This window comes from Pelophylax lessonae (assembly GCF_965119305.1).
Source record: "Pelophylax lessonae genome assembly, chromosome: 7".
Classification (NCBI taxonomy): domain Eukaryota; kingdom Metazoa; phylum Chordata; class Amphibia; order Anura; family Ranidae; genus Pelophylax; species Pelophylax lessonae.
Window position 1 is genome coordinate 200,714,958 of NC_138774.1, and position 16,305 is coordinate 200,731,262.

General features: G+C 45.3%; 1 protein-coding gene across 1 annotated transcript in view; it reads left to right on the forward strand.

Annotated features, from left to right (window-relative positions):
* The first annotated feature begins 375 nt into the window (after positions 1–375).
* ALAD (aminolevulinate dehydratase) overlaps positions 376–16,305 on the forward strand; it is a 50,194-nt gene continuing 34,264 nt past the window's right edge. The window contains exon 1 of the mRNA XM_082263445.1: positions 376–401. The gene's annotated coding sequence lies outside the window, so the exon portion shown is untranslated. The remainder of the gene's footprint in view (positions 402–16,305) is intronic.

Below are 16,305 nucleotides of genomic sequence, written 5' to 3' on the forward strand. Positions count from 1 at the left end.
GGGCAGAAGTTTAACAAGACCGGTATCTGCATGACTGCACACTAAACCTCTACAGCCACAACATGTGAGCCCATCACTACAAAATAAACAAACAAACAAACAAACAGGGAAAATAACTACACCAATAACTAGTTATTCTAGTGAGAAAGTGTACCATGCCTTTAAAATAAAATTAAATTCTATAAAACCCTACAGTACTGAATTGGATCAGAAACTGCTATACTTAATTTAGGCCACAAGATGGCGATAGATAGGCTTCTGAGTGAGGAGATGGGAGTGGGTAAGAGATGAAGGGGGCGGTCCTGAGGCCAGTTCCGGATGACATGTGGCTTTATGACATGAGGACAGAGGACATTGATCTGCAGACAGTGCAGAGAGCATAGAGAGGAGATCGGGGACTGGTGAGTGTGCCATTATATGTACTGCTATAGCTGTGTGCACAATATTTATATTGAGCCTGCTCTGTACTGGGATCTTCTCTACTGGATGGGGTCTACAGACAGCATACAGTGGATGGGGTCTACAGACAGTATACAGTGGATGGGGTCTACAGACAGTATACAGTGGATGGGGTCTACAGACAGCATACAGTGGATGGGGTCTACAGACAGCATACAGTGGATGGGGTCTACAGACAGTATACAGTGGATGGGGTCTACAGACAGCATACAGTGGATGGGGTCTACAGACAGTATACAGTGGATGGGGTCTATGAGGTCAGAGATCTGTGCAGTATACAGAGGATGGGGTAGATGAGGTCACAGATCTGTGCAGTATACAGTGGATGGGGTAGATGAGGTCACAGATCTGTGCAGTATACAGTGGATGGGGGGTAGATGAGGTCACAGGACTGTGCAGTATACAGTGGATGGGGGGTAGATGAGGTCACAGATCTGTGCAGTATACAGTGGATGGGGGGTAGGTGAGGTCACAGGTCTGTGCAGTATACAGTGGATGGGGGGTAGGTGAGGTCACAGATCTGTGCAGTATACAGTGGATGGGGGGTAGGTGAGGTCACAGGTCTGTGCAGTATACAGTGGATGGGGGGTAGGTGAGGTCACAGATCTGTGCAGTATACAGTGGATGGGGGGTAGGTGAGGTCATAGGTCTGTGCAGTATACAGTGGATGGGGGGTAGGTGAGGTCACAGATCTGTGCAGTATACAGTGGATGGGGGGTAGGTGAGGTCACAGATCTGTGCAGTATACAGTGGATGGGGTAGAGGAGGTCACAGATCTGTGCAGTATACAGTGGATGGGGGGTAGGTGAGGTCACAGATCTGTGCAGTATACAGTGGATGGGGTAGAGGAGGTCACAGATCTGTGCAGTATACAGTGGATGGGGTCTATGAGGTCACAGATCTGTGCAGTATACAGTGGACGGGGTCTATGAGGTCACAGATCTGGGCAGTATACAGTGGATGGGGTCTATGAGGTCACAGATCTGTGCAGTATACAGTGGACGGGGTCTATGAGGTCACAGATCTGGGCAGTATACAGTGGACGGGGTCTATGAGGTCACAGATCTGGGCAGTATACAGTGGATGGGGTCTATGAGGTCACAGATCTGTGCAGTATACAGAGGATGGGGTCTATGAGGTCACAGATCTGTGCAGTATACAGTGGATGGGGTAGAGGAGGTCACAGATCTGTGCAGTATACAGTGGATGGGGTAGAGGAGGTCACAGATCTGTGCAGTATACAGTGGATGGGGGGTAGGTGAGTTCAGAGATCCATGTACTATATAGCAATGGAAGGTGTATCCAAGTAGTTTGTTGAACTAAAAGTCCCAGCATACCTTGTTCAACTGAAAATTACTGTGAAAAACGGCATAGCCCCTCTCATGCAGTATGTGTTGGGACTCTTTCCAGTTGCTTCTAGCACGCAGAAGCTGCCGTTCATGGCACAGGGCTCTGAAGGAATGGCGCAGGTGGCCGTTCCTTCAGAGCGGATGCGCCGATGACGTCATTGGCTGCATGCAATGTAAATATCTCCTAAACGGTGAAAGTTTAGGAGATATTTACAGTACCTATAGGTAAGCCTTATCATAGGTTTACTTATAGTATAGTTACAAGTTATAAAGGTGGGTTTACAACTTCTTTAAACAAAAATTGGACGTTGTGTTGACGTACAATAAAGATTTGATAGCCTGCACCTTCAGTTTTTTGTCATCCGAAAATTCGTAATCGGCTGTCCAAACCACCATACTAACAATCCGAAAATCGGCAGATCGTTCGTCGGATGAAATTTTTTACTTGCAATTTTCTTATCGTGTGTACAGGCCTTAAGGCCCCTTTCACTCAATCTGACCGATCGAGTCCACCTATGCGTTTTTCAGGCGGATCCGATTGGGCCACCCATTCTCCTCTATAGGGAGGCGGGTGTCAGCGGACATGCATTCCCACCACATAGACATTGCAAAGTCAATGTTGACTAATGAGCGCAGTTCACACCATTACAATGCAGTGCAGAAAAGTATAGAAAGCGCAATTTATTCGCAACGCAAATATGTGTAAACACACCGCGCATAAACGCGACTCTGGCACCAGAAAACAAGTTTTGCTCTTCCTGTCCTTCCCTATGCCTAAAATGCTTAGAACAAATGCACCGCAAATGCATGTAAACATACTTGTGAAAATGCCTGAAAAACGCACGGTTTCTGGTGTGACTGGGCCCTTAGTCTAGTGAATTTGAGGTTTCAGTTCTGGGTGAATGCTGATTGTATTGTGCACGGTTATTTATCTCTTCAGGTCCGTAGTGGCCAGTTCTCTCAGGCTGAGGGGTCATACAAGGCCTGTGAGGGGTCCTCTAACCACACACAATAGAAAAGATGGATGATCCAGTGTTCACCAAAGTATAACTAAAGGCAATTTGGTTTGTCCTGTTTACCGTTATCACTGGAAGTGAAAGAAAATGCCTAATTTTGGGCTGTCGCCAGAACAGGAAGAAGGTGAAATCTCTCAATGGGGACACTCGTAACAACCAGGTGTCGCCTCACTTTGGAGGATTCTCCTATTCGTTTCTGTTTTGGCTATGGGAACAGGAAGAGAAGAGAAATCTCCCAAATGGTTCAAATCCTTATCCCTGGGAGATTTCTATCCACTTTTGTCCAGTGACACCCTCTGAAAACTAACACATGGGTCACTGAAACAGGAAGTGAAGTGAATTCTCTCCAATCGAATCCTTTTAATAGGAATTTTAGCCCATGTAATCACACGCCCACAGAGTGTAAGCCGAGCATATTTGTGAGGATTGTGAAGCGTTGTTTTTCACTCGTCTAACAGACATAATACAAGTGTTTTTGCACGTTTATCAAGCCTCAGGAGTTTTCTTCCTGGACTGGGAGAGGGAAGGAGAGCGGTTCTATAGGCGTAGAGGAAATGTGTGTTTACAAGCACGCCCATTGAAGTCTATAGGACCAAAAATGCCTGAGTACACCCAAAAAAAGCTCACTTTATAAGATACTGATGCAAGAGACCAACAATGTTTTATAAAATCTTCAATATGCACCCTGTGTCAGCCGTGTCACAAGGTCTTTAACCACTTAACCTTCGAAAGATTTTCCTCCCATCATGACCAGGCCTTTTGTTTGCAATATGGCACTGCGTTACTTTAGCCACCGGGACTTTCCCCCTTATTGACCAGGCCCTATTTTGCGGCACTGCTTTACTTTAACTGACAATTGCGTGGTTGTGCGACGCTGTACCCAAATAAAATTGACGTCCTCACAAATAAAGCTTTCTTTTGGTGGTATCTGATCACCTGTGCGATTTTTTTTTTTTTTTTTTTTTTTCCATTCTTGAGCTATAAACAAAAAAAGAGAGCGACAATTTTGAAAAAAAAAAAACAATATTTTTCACATTCTGCTATATTACATTCTCAAAAAAAAAAAAATATATATATATATATATATATATATATATATATATATATATATTTTTTTTTTAACATTTCAGGCCAATTTGTTTTCCGCTACATATTTTTGGTTAAAAAAATCGCAATAAGCGTATTTTGATTGGTTTGCGCTAGGGCTGCACGATATTGGAAAAAAAAGTACATTGTGATATTTTTTTTTTCCCAGCGATATATATTGCGATATTGAGAGAGCCATCAATCCAGGCTAAACACAGGGTTAATGTTTTTTTTTTTTTAAAGGTAAAACAGGGTTAATGTTACTGTAGGGATTCAGTGCAGCAGCCTTCTTCTGATTGTACTACAGGGCCATCCAGGGTTAATGTTACTGTAGTAGGATTTGGGAAGTAGTGCAGCAGCAACCTTCTTCTAAATGTCATTGCAGTTGCACCATACAGGGCAGGCCAGGGTTAATGGTAATGTAGGGAACTGGGTGGACACTCCAGGGAACTGCAGGTTAATAAGATGACAGTGTGACTGTGCTGTGGAACTTAGGCAGAGAAATCGGGACTTACAGTGGTGGTAGAAGTTAGAAGAATACAGCCCGACATCCGTCCCACATGTTATGTCTGCCCCTGCAGCTCTCCTGACCGAGCGGTGAGCGCGGTACATCGAACCAATCACGTCGTGAGTAGCGGCGCAGCGAACCAATCAGGTGTGCAGGCACGCGTGATTGGTTCCCTGTGCCGCTGCTCACGGCGCGCTGCTCACCGCTCATTCAGGAGAGCTGCAGGACGGACTTAACATGCGGGATGGTCGGGCTGTATTCTTCTACCTTCCTTCACTGTGAGTCCCCAATATCGGCTGATCCGGCGATGTGACTATTGACTATCGCCCATGCCCGCAGCACGATATTCGATGTTACATCGAATATCGTTCAGCCCTAGTTTGCGCAATAGTTATCGCGTCTACTAACTGGGGGAAAGATTTATGTCATTTTTAATGTGGTTTTTTTTTTTTTTTTTTGCGGGACTGCGACATTGTGGCAGACAGATCGCACCACTAACTGACACTTTTGGGGGTACCAGTGACATAACTACAGTAATCAGTGCTATAAATATGCACTGTTACTGTAATAATGACACTGGCAGGGAAGGGGTTAACAGTATAGGTGATCAAGGGGTTAAATGTGACCCTAGGGGAGTGATTCTAACTGTATGGGGGTTGGGCTTCTGAAATGATCACAGAGATCTGTGTTCCTATATAGAAGGATCACATGAGCTTTGTGATCATTTCAGGGAGAAGAACGGTCAGCTGTGTTTACAACAGCCAACCGTCCATCTTTCTCAGCGGGGAACGATCGCGGGTGTTTGGCAGCAATCTGAGATTTCTGACACCTGCGTCTGCTTCCCCGCTGATGATCAGTTGCGGGAGCGCACACTCTCCCCCCCCCCCCCCCCCCCCAGCTCCTCCCAGGTGAGCTATGTAGATCTACGTCATTTTGCCTGTACGAGCCAGCCTGTCGCAGTAAATATACAGGAGGCGGTTGGCAACTGGTTAACTGACAATCATGCAGTCATGCAATGCTGTCCCCCAAAAAAAAAATACAAAATGTATGTCATTTTTTTCCCCCCACAAATAGAGCTTTCTTTTGGTGCTATTTGATCACCTCTGCGTTTTTTTATTCTTTGCGCTCTAAACTTTAAGCTTTCTTACGTTCTGCTATAAAACACATCCAATTGAAGAAAAAAAAATGATATCTTCATAAATTTAGGCCAAATATGTATTCTGCTACATATTTTTGGTAAAGAAAAACCCCAGTAGGTGACAAGTGTCTATTGACTGGTTTGCGCAAAAGTTATGGCGTCTACAAACTATTGGATATGGATGCCTTTTATGAAAATTGTTGAAAAGGAGAGCCCTATGTAGTCCGCCTAGGTGGCTAGAGCAGAAGTTCTCCTCTCCCCCTCTCCCTTCCTCCAATGTTCTACAACATGTCGGAGGTCCCAGAAAATTGCCCCGGCCGCTGAGGAAGCGCAGCGCAATTCGCACCTGGCTGTTGAAACAGCAAGCTGTCACACACATGGTGCCCACACTTGTGATGCCGGGGATAGGCGAGAGAGAGGAGCGAGACTTCGGGCGGCCGCATCGCTGGATCATGGGACAGGTGAGTGTGTGTTTATTAAAAGTCAGCAGATACACTTTTTGTAGCTGCTGACTTCTAATAAACCTAAAAACGACAAACTCTACTTTAAGAGCACTGCGTTTATAGGAGCTGGTGGTGGTGTATTTGGTTGCGCTACACTGTATGAGTATGTTTTTGCAGTTTGTAGTATGGTGAAATCCCAAAGTGTAAAGCAACAAATAAACATATTCAAATAGTAGACTTTGACACAGGATTTGGTTACATATGATTTAAAGAGGTAGGGGGTGGCACAAGGTAGCGCTGATTGTATCTTATACACCATTTTTGGATATATGCTGGAATTTTTTCTTTTTTTTTTTTCTTTATACTAGTAATGGCAGCGATCAGCGACTTATAGTGGGGCTGCGATATTGCTTTGGACAATCGAACACTAACTGATGCTTTTTGTGAGAACCAGTGACACTAATACAGGGATCTTTGCTAAAAATATGCACTGCCACTGTACTAATGACACTGGCTGGGAAGGGGTTAAACATCGGGGACGATCAAAGAATTTACTGCGTGCTTAATGTTTTTGTGTAAGCTGTGTGCTGCTTTTACTAAGGGAAGTGATAGATTTTATTCCCCCCCTTTCTCTGTTCTCTGTCTCCGCCCGACGATTGGCGGGTGCTGGCGGACATCAATTAACGGGCAACCGCAGATTGGCTTCTGCTGTGAGTAATCATATAATCATAGCAGACGCATCCCCACGCCGGCACATGTGTGCGCTCCCTTAGGCAGAAGTGCAGGATCACGTTTATATATATATATATATATATATATATATGTGGCTGTGTACAGGAGGGCCGCCTTGTAGCAGTATATCTGCTATAGGGTGGTCCTTAAAGCGGAGTTCCGGCCTCAAATACCTTTTTTAACTAAAAATACCCCTATAATACTAATCCATCGCCCTTTACAGAACCGCTATTCTCATACTTACAAGGTGTATGGTATTGGATTTTAGTCAAAATCCGTACTTTTAAAAATGCTGTCTGGGCGTGGCCATCTTGGATGTGGGCATCTGAAGCCGCGGTGTAATCTGCTGTGTCCATCTTCCTGATTCCAGGGAGTATTCTGGGAGTTCTTCCTGATTCCAACCTCCTGGGAGTGATGACAAACAGCTCCCAGGATGCAATGCAAAGGCTGAAGTGATGTCGGTGGCTGTGGCCACAGAGGGGGGAGAAGGAGGAAGTACAATCAAAAATGCCCTAAAAATAAGGTAAGGGGCATCCCGAAAAAAATTGAAAATGCCCAATTGTTGATCAGCATAGCAAAAACTCCAGGAATCACTAAAGTTGCAAAATAGGCCAGAACTCCACTTTAAGTGGTTATGCAAGGTCAGATCTGGCTATGGACAAAGGTCCCCTTGTGTTTATCAAGCAAACAATTTTAGTATTATCTTGTAATTTATAATCTATTCAATATAACTCCATTCACACCTCACAGGTGTGACAGAGCACATGCGCCTTTTTGCGTTTTTCTGCTCGTTATGTTTTAGAGCAGCCCATTCATTTTAATGGTTTGCCCTATGTACAAGAAACGCACAAAAAGAAGTGCCTGACCCCTTTTCAAAATCATTCTGCACCAAAACGTATGGTAGATCGTTACTATGCTTTTGGCGCATGCAAATGCGTACGTAACTACGTTTAGCAAGCTGCATGGGGGTGCCATTGGGAAATAATGGCAATACTCAGGGCTGGAGTGGGACTCATTTTCAGCCCTGGAGTTTCATGGCTTAGACCGGCCCACTTTAGTTCACGACTGACTATATTAAAATAATGTAATTAAAACCTCAGAATATAAGTTTGCAATGGCTGCGGACATGGTACAGGAGAATGCAGGGCTGCGGACATGGTACAGGAGAATGCAGGGCTGCGGACATGGTACAGGAGAATGCAGGGCTGCGGACATGGTACAGGAGAATGCAGTGCTGCGGGCATGGTACAGGTGTACCATGCCCGCAGCATTGTATCTCTTGTAGTATGCCTGCAGCCCCGCATAATGGCAGGCAGTGGAGGAGTCTCACCTGTTCCTGAGGCCACATCGATTTAAAATTAGCGCCAACACGTCATTGCGCATGCACCGCTGCCGCCACTTGGGAAAGCTCGCATACGTTCGGCTATTCTTGGGAATAGCCGAACGTGTACGGCCTTTTCCGAGCGGCGGCGGCGCATGCGCCGTGTCATGTTGGCGCCGTGCGGCGCCATTTTTAAATCAGGCAACCCAGTGGAACGGCCCCCGGACCGACCGGCCCACTGGGAGAAGTCCCGGTGCTCCCGATTGGCCAATCCGGGCCTGGCAATACTATATGTTTGGAAAAGGGGCAGCGCATTGCGATTTTTGCACACACAGGTGTAAACAAAGCCTTATGGGTTTCTGTCCTGGACCATGAGGAGTAAATCAAGCATCCACTATGGCCTTTAAACTGTATAAAGAGCAATACATGGGCAATTAAAGCTCCTTCCACACGAATACCAGCGGTAAGCACCTGACAGTAGTGCAGAGACTTCACGACTCCTAATCCAAATTGGAGAAAAAATGGCAGTTGGGCTTTAAAATGTCCTGTCTGGTTCTAGACTTTTTCGAACTTGGGTTATGTAACCAATTGAAGCCCATGGACTGTACAGGACTGTAGGGGGTCTCAATAGAGGATACCAGACGCCCCCATGTGTCACTTTTCATGGCGCTGACTTTCTCATTTTCAGACCTATGGCAATGGTTGGGCAGAGGATCCCGTTCTTCCCGGGACGTCTGGAAATATTAATTGCTGTTTCACTTCTCTTTTCTGTTGCTGCCAAACCACAAGCTGCTTTCCATATGATTCGGGTGTATTCCCCAGTGTGACAAAAGGATTCGTGTAGTGGCTTTGTTCTGAATATATACGATTTTATTATTATAAGCGAAGTATAGATATAAAAGAACTACTGCGTTAAAGCTGGCCATACACTAGCCGAAAAATCTTTCAAACTCGTTTTCGAAAAACTAAAAATCGGCCGTGAGAGCAGACGATCGTGCCATCATGTAATGATCGAATTTCCAATGATAAATCGTTTAATGGATGTTTTTTGTTCAAAAAGTTCGGCCGAGAAACACATTAACCTTTCAATTTATAGTTCGTTCAGCAGAATTTTCCAAACTGTTCCTTCGATTTTTCGGCTCTGAAAAGTTAAAAACGATTTTCTGTTTGTGCCCATTACCACTTAAGCCCCAGGCCTATTTCGGACTCTTTTTGTTTACAAGTTAAAATCAGTATTTTTTCCTAGAAAACTACTTAGAACTAGTGGTGGGATTCAAAAATTTTAGTAACCAGTTCCGACTTTCCCAGCAGAATGACCAGCGTGCCCCCCTTTCAATGCACAGTGACCAGCGTGCCCCCCTTTCAATGCAGAGAGACCAGCGTGCCCCCTTTCAATGCACAGTGCCCACAACATTGCCCCCAATGATTGCAGAGTGCCCACAGCATTGCCCCCAATGATTGCAGAGTGCCCACAGCATTGCCCCCCAATGATCATTGCAGAGTGCCCACAGCATTGCCCCCCAATGATCATTGCAGAGTGCCCACAGCATTGCCCCCAATGATCATTGCAGAGTGCCCACAGCATTGCCCCCAATGATCATTGCAGAGTGCCCACAGCATTGCCCCCAATAATTGCAGAGCGCCACAGCATTGCCCCCAATAATTGCAGAGTGCCAGCGATTCCCCCCGCGAGACCCCTGCACTTACCTCACGGACGGTCACGCAGCTTCTCTTCAGTCCCCGGCTCCCTGCGTCTCCTCGTCCAATGGCACGGGGTTTGCCTTTCGGCCAATCAGGAAGCGGGAGGACCCGCTCCCTGATTGGCCAGGAGGAGGAATCGTGTGACAATAGCGAATTTTCATTCGCTATTGTCACAGAATGGGCGGGTCGGGCGCACTGCTCTGCTTCCCGGCCGCCACGTCTACGGCTGCGCGGTCCGAGCGCGGGACATTCCCAATTGTACTGAGCGTCCTTAGACGCGCAGAGGGATCAGCCGGTTCTGCGAACTTGCAGAAAGTTAGTAACCGGGTCTATGGAACCGGTGCGAACCGGCTGAAACCCACCACTGCTTAGAACCCCCAAACATATAAAAAAATATATATTTTTTTAGCAAAGACTCTGGAGAATAAAATGGCGGTCACTGCAATATTTGTTGTCACTTGCACAGCGGTCTTTAAAACGCCATTTTTTTTTTTTTTGAAAAATTACGAAAAATCACATTTCACTGCCTTTAAAAAAAACTAAACAGTAAGGTTAGCCCATTTTCTTTTTTTTTTGTATATTGTGAAAGATGATGTCACGCCAAGTAAATAGATACCCAACATGTTACGGTTTAAAATGGCGACAAACTATGGTCAATAGAAATCTCAATAGACGACGCTTTAAAATGTTTTAATGGTTACCAGTTTAGAGTTAGAGAGTAGCTCTCTTTTTTAAACTATTGCTCACGCTCTGGCGATCGCGGCGATACATCACATGTGTGGTTTGAACAGTGATTTCATTTGCGGCTCGACTTCCGTATAATTTCTTTCTTTCGTGCGCGAGCAAACGGTGACGGGGGCGGGTAAAATGGTTTTTTTTTTTCCTATTTATTTTATTTTATTTTTTTTACTTTATCACAGGTTTTAAAAAAAAAAAAAAAATCTGATCACTTTTATTGCTGTCACAAGCAATGTAAACATCCCTTGTGACAGCAATATGCAGTGACAGGTACTCTTTATGGAGGGATCGAGGGTCTAAAAGACCCTAGACCCCTCCACTACACTTCCATGTATTCAAAATGCCGAAAACAGCATTTTTGAATACATTTGTTTTTTAAATCTGCCGCCTTTTGCAGCAGAGTAACCTGGACCTGACGTCATGGACACCGCCTTCGGGTTACGTCATCGGAGACCTGATCGAAGCCGCTTCCGGCTTTGATCGGGACTCCATCCAGCCCCGGGCAAAGCCGCGGGAGGGGGGGGACGTCCCCTCCCGCTCACCCGGGTAACGATCGAGCGGCTCCCGAGCCGAGTCATTACCGACGGAAAGCCAACCGCCGGCTCTGAACCACTGTACCGGGATGGTGCCTCTAGCTAGAGGCATCACCCCGGTTTAACACCGCAAAGTTTGCCGACGTACCCCTACGTTACTTTGCGGTAAGTGGTTAACGAAAGTGGCTGGACGAAAAATGATCGATCAGACCAAATGACAGATTTTCGAACGATTATTCGGCTAGTGTATGGCCAGCATTAATTAAAAATATTCCTAAACAAGCTGCTGGCACTACAATGCAACAGTATTGTTAAAAACATCCAAACTGTAAACCATGCCGCGCTAAAGATAACGTTTGGGAAAAGTTCAACATGTGTTATAACACATTATATGTAAAAAATATGCAAAATCTGGTACAAATATATAAACTGTGTAAATGAAAATGGCAAAAGTGCATATGTGCAAAAAGTCTTTCAATGGAGTCCAATGGTACTTTCACTTTTTCAATAGAAGATACAGTAGTGCAAATGGAGTCGCAGAGATATATATATATATATATATATATATATAGACTAGAGCAGGGATCCTCAAACTACGGCCCTCCAGCTGTTGCGGAACTACTCATCCCATGACGCATTGTAAAGCTCTGAAATGCAGAGACATGACTTGGCATGATGGGAATTGTAGTTACTGAACAACTAGAGGTCCCTAATTTGAAGACCCCTGGACTAGAGTGTCCCTATAGGAAGGTAAAAAAGAAAAAAAACTTCTGCCTTTATTACCACTCCCTTCCTGCCCATGACTACATGTCCCATGAGGCATTGCTCCTCACACATTCGCAAGTTCTCGGCACTTACTGACATGTATGGACGGTGTACTGAGCTGTATTTCCTGATATGTAAACAAATAATGCATTCTATATGCAGGCCAACTAATCGGCTGACCAACTAATCGATTATGAAAATAGTTGACAACTATTTTCATAATTGATTAGTTGTTTTGGCCCTAATCTGCATACTTATTCCAAGTCGGTGAATTAATGTCGGTTCACATTTGTGCGATCACAGAGATCGCATGTAATTCGGAGCGCACTGCTCCCAAAATGACATGCAATCTCTGTGCGGTGCAAATTCAGCCATACAGTTTGTATGGCTGAATTCGTACCGTAATCGCACTAAAAGACGCAAGGACCCTTTTTTTTTTTTTTTTTTGGTTCACACTAGTGCGATCCGATTCCTGTGCAAACTTTCAGATCGCACTGCGATATGCGATCTGATCTGGGGGTGTCATTAACTTTTAATTGAACACACTTTGAATGACAATTGCGCGGTCATGCTACACTGTACCCATATGACATCTTTATCACTTTTTTCACACAAATAGAGCTTTCTTTTGGTGGTATTTAATCACCGCGGGGTTTTTTATTTCTTCCAAAAAAAGAAAATTTTGAAAAAAATAACTTTTTTCTTATTTTCTGTGAGTAAATCTTGAAAATAAGTAATTTTCTTCCTTCGCTGATGAGGCGGCACTGATGAGGTGGCACTTTTTTGCACTGATGAGGTGGCACTGATGAGGAGGTACTAATATGCCGCACTGATGGGCATTGATAGGTGGCACTGAGAGGCGGCACCGATGGGCAGGCACTGGCTGGCATCACTGTGGGTACTGATTGTGGGCACTGTTTTTTAGCTTTTCTGTAATCGGGGCACTGATGATCAGTGCCCTGATTACCTGTCCTATGCTCCCCTTTGAGGAGGAGCTGCTGATCGGCTCTCCTGGCCACACATTCTGACAGTGTGAGGCGAGGAGAGCCGATAAACGGCACTTCCTCATTAACATGTGACCAGCTGTGATTGGACACAGCCGATCACATGGGTAAAGAGCCAAGTCATTGGCTCTCTACCAAGATCAGGGTCGTTCCGTGTCCTAGTAACACGGCGCGGCCACGATCGCCGCACTGCGTGCCCCTGGGAGGCTGTTCTGGTGCGCCGCCCTGCCGTAATTTGATGGTGGGCGGGCAGGGAGTGGTTAAAGGTAAATCACTCACCAGAAATCTCCAGAGTGTAATGTAAAAATACCTGATAGATTCACCTATAAGGAAATCAAGAATGTCCGTGTTGTATTCATTCTCTCTCATAAAATGACATATGAGGAAAACCTTTTTTTTTAGTTTTCGATAGGGGTTCTAATCCCTCTCCACTCTGTCAGGTTTTTATTGCTGTCTGTTCCCACCATTAGGATGATTCACTCTCTCTATTTGAATGGATGACCATTATCACCGAATTTTGGGTTGTCACTATAATCTTCCCATGAAGACACTAGTTCTGATGACCCTGGTGACAAATCCAGGGGTTCCCTCATTTCAGAGGAGATTACTATCTTGCTGTTTTGGACTGAAGTGAAGAGAAATCTCTCCAACAGGACTCAGATGGTAAAAAACTGACAGGGGTCCTAATCCTCTCTCACTGTATCCAACAAGACAAAAGTTCTACTTTAACCCAGAGCAGGTAACGGGTATCTTGTCTGTGCTTTTAAAGCGGGTCTCCACCCTCCCCACACCATTTTTTTTTCACCCCCCCATACCTTGTGGGTTCTAAACATTTCAAATACTCACCCACCCAAGCGGATCCAACGTTGTTCTGAAACTTCCTCTCAGAATTCTGATCCCTCTTAGTTCCGTTCCACCATCCTCTTGTATGATGTCATCGGGAGGCCCACCGGGCCTTACGATGACGCACTGCTAGACTTGCCTCCTTTTTTATTGAAGGGCTATGCCTCCTGGGGTATGTGACGTGCATATCCTAGGAGGCACAGTGGGCATAATGCACGTCATTCACCTAGGCCAGTGACATGCAGGGACAGGGGGAGAGAACATTTCCGTACATGTGCGTAGAGAAGCTCAATCCCAGATGTCATATTGTGTCTGTGCTGCTGCTGTGTCACACTTTACTGCAATTTACTGCCTGCTCAGGGATGCATGGAACACCTTTACACCCCCATGGGAGTAAACATAGCCCTGCATGGTTGTACGGTATTGTACGCTCTGGTTGGATGAGGCCTAAGGCTAAATTTACACTTGTGTGCCAGGTTCTTGCTGCAGGACCGCACCTGTTCCGCACCCGCAACTGCCCGCAGAAATATGCACTGCAGCTCAGAAAATGCGTGGAGGTACCATTAGAGCTGCACAGTTCTGGATAAAATGAGAATCACTATTTTTTTGCTTAGAATAAAGACACGATTCTCGGTGTAACATCATCTTCTACATTATACAAAAAAATTGGGCCAACTTTACTGTTTAGTGTTTTTTTAACTCATTAAAGTGTATTTTGTCCCAAAAAACTGCGTTTGAAAGACTTCTGCACAAATACATTGTGACATGCAACATTCGCCATTTTATTCTCCAGGCTCTCTGCTAATAAAAACATATATAACGTTTGGGGGGTTCTAAATCATTTTCTAGCAAAAATGACTGATTTTAACTTGTAAGCAACAAGTGTCAGAAATGGGCTTAGTCTTTAAGAGGTTAAACAGCCCTCACTTAGGCTTCGTTCACATATAGGCGTTTTGGATCGCATACAGGAACTTCTTCTGGGCGTTGGGCGTCCCGTGATTCTGTTTGCGCGATTATACCGCGATTCGTCGGTCAACAATCGTAAACTTCTTTTAGGCGTCGGGCGTCCTGCGATTCTGTTTGTGCGATTATTGCCGTGATTCGCGCCGCGTTTGGGGTGCCATTGCAAGTCACGGGAATCGCTTGGGCGTCCCGTGACTTGCAATGGTTCTGAATCGCAGCAATTCTGCCCACGATCCGAAACGCCTAAATGTGAATGGAGCCTTTGGGTCCTTTCACACGGATCGGACCGTATTATGATCCGCTCCGGCACTTTTTTTTCTTTATTCGCTGGTCATCCGCTGACATCCGCAATCCCATTGACATGCATTATGTCCGTATATCATCCGCAAATGGATGGGGTGATATACGGACATACGGGGAGCGCCCGTGTGAAAGGAGCCTTAGGGCTCTTACACACGGGCGGTCCGATCAGATCCGCCTAAAAAAACTGACAGGCGGATCTGATCGGATGCCCCATTCAGCCCTATGGAGCAGCGGATGTCAGCGGTGACATGTCCGCTGACATCCACTGCCATCCGCATCCGATCCTGTCCGTGAAATCCGAATGGATGAAAACCCTATTTTCCATCCGTCCTGGGGATTGGATGGGATTGGATGACAGCGGACAGGCGGTCCACTCTCATCCGATTCCCCATAAAGAGCAGCGGGGGCTGTGACACCTCCCTCTCCGCACTGCAAGCGGAGAAGGAGCTGTCATCCGCCGGCTCAGCGGGGATCACGGATCGATCCCCGCTGAGCAGCACGGATCCGCCTACGGAGGCGGACCGTGTGAAAGAGCCCTTACAAATGAAAGTTCATTCCTTTGATCTAAAAGAAGGAAACGATACATTGTAAAACATTGTGTTTATAGTTATATAGCAGCCTTAACAATGTTGATAAACATTTGCTGGAGGCTCTTTTTTTTTTTTTTTGACAGCTGTGAGTGAGCAGAGAAACAGCACTGTAAGGCCTTGTTCACACCTGAGCATTTTTAAGCCCGTAAAACACTCATTTCTAAAGTCTGTAAAGTCTGTAGAAACCGTATGTATGCGAACCAAGCTTAAGAATCACAATGAGTTGGGAGGAAGAACATAGAGCAGCACAGCGTGTGTTAGAGGAAGTTTAAAGTCTTTTTTTTTTTTTGTTACCTGAAAGGTAAATGCATAATGTGCTAGTATGCATCACATACTAGCACATTATGTGACCCTTCCCTCCAAACGAAGCCTTTGTCGTCCCCACTGGAGGCCGCATCCATCTTCACCTGACTTCCTTCCGGGATCTATGGACTCCGGCTGTGCTACAGGCCGAAGCCATGTGTCGTCACACGCACGAAGCGCAAGAAAAAACAAGACAAAAATGTGTAATCTGATCATGTGTAATAGGCTTCAAAGGAAATCCCTCCAAAGTGAGGTGATCAGATTTTCAGATTTCCCCTCTATTACTGTTCTTGGGACAACCCAAAATTTGGGATTTTCTTTTACTTTCACTTTCAAGAGGTCAGTAAACGGAGAGGGTGAATCCCCCTAATGGGGGCACAGACAGTAGCGATAACTCAATAGGTGTTTTTAATTCTCCACTCTAAAATTTAAAAAAAACATATACCCAGTGAAGTGACTGGCCTCAGGAGATGAAACAAATCTTCCTACATAAGTTGTACCAGACTATCT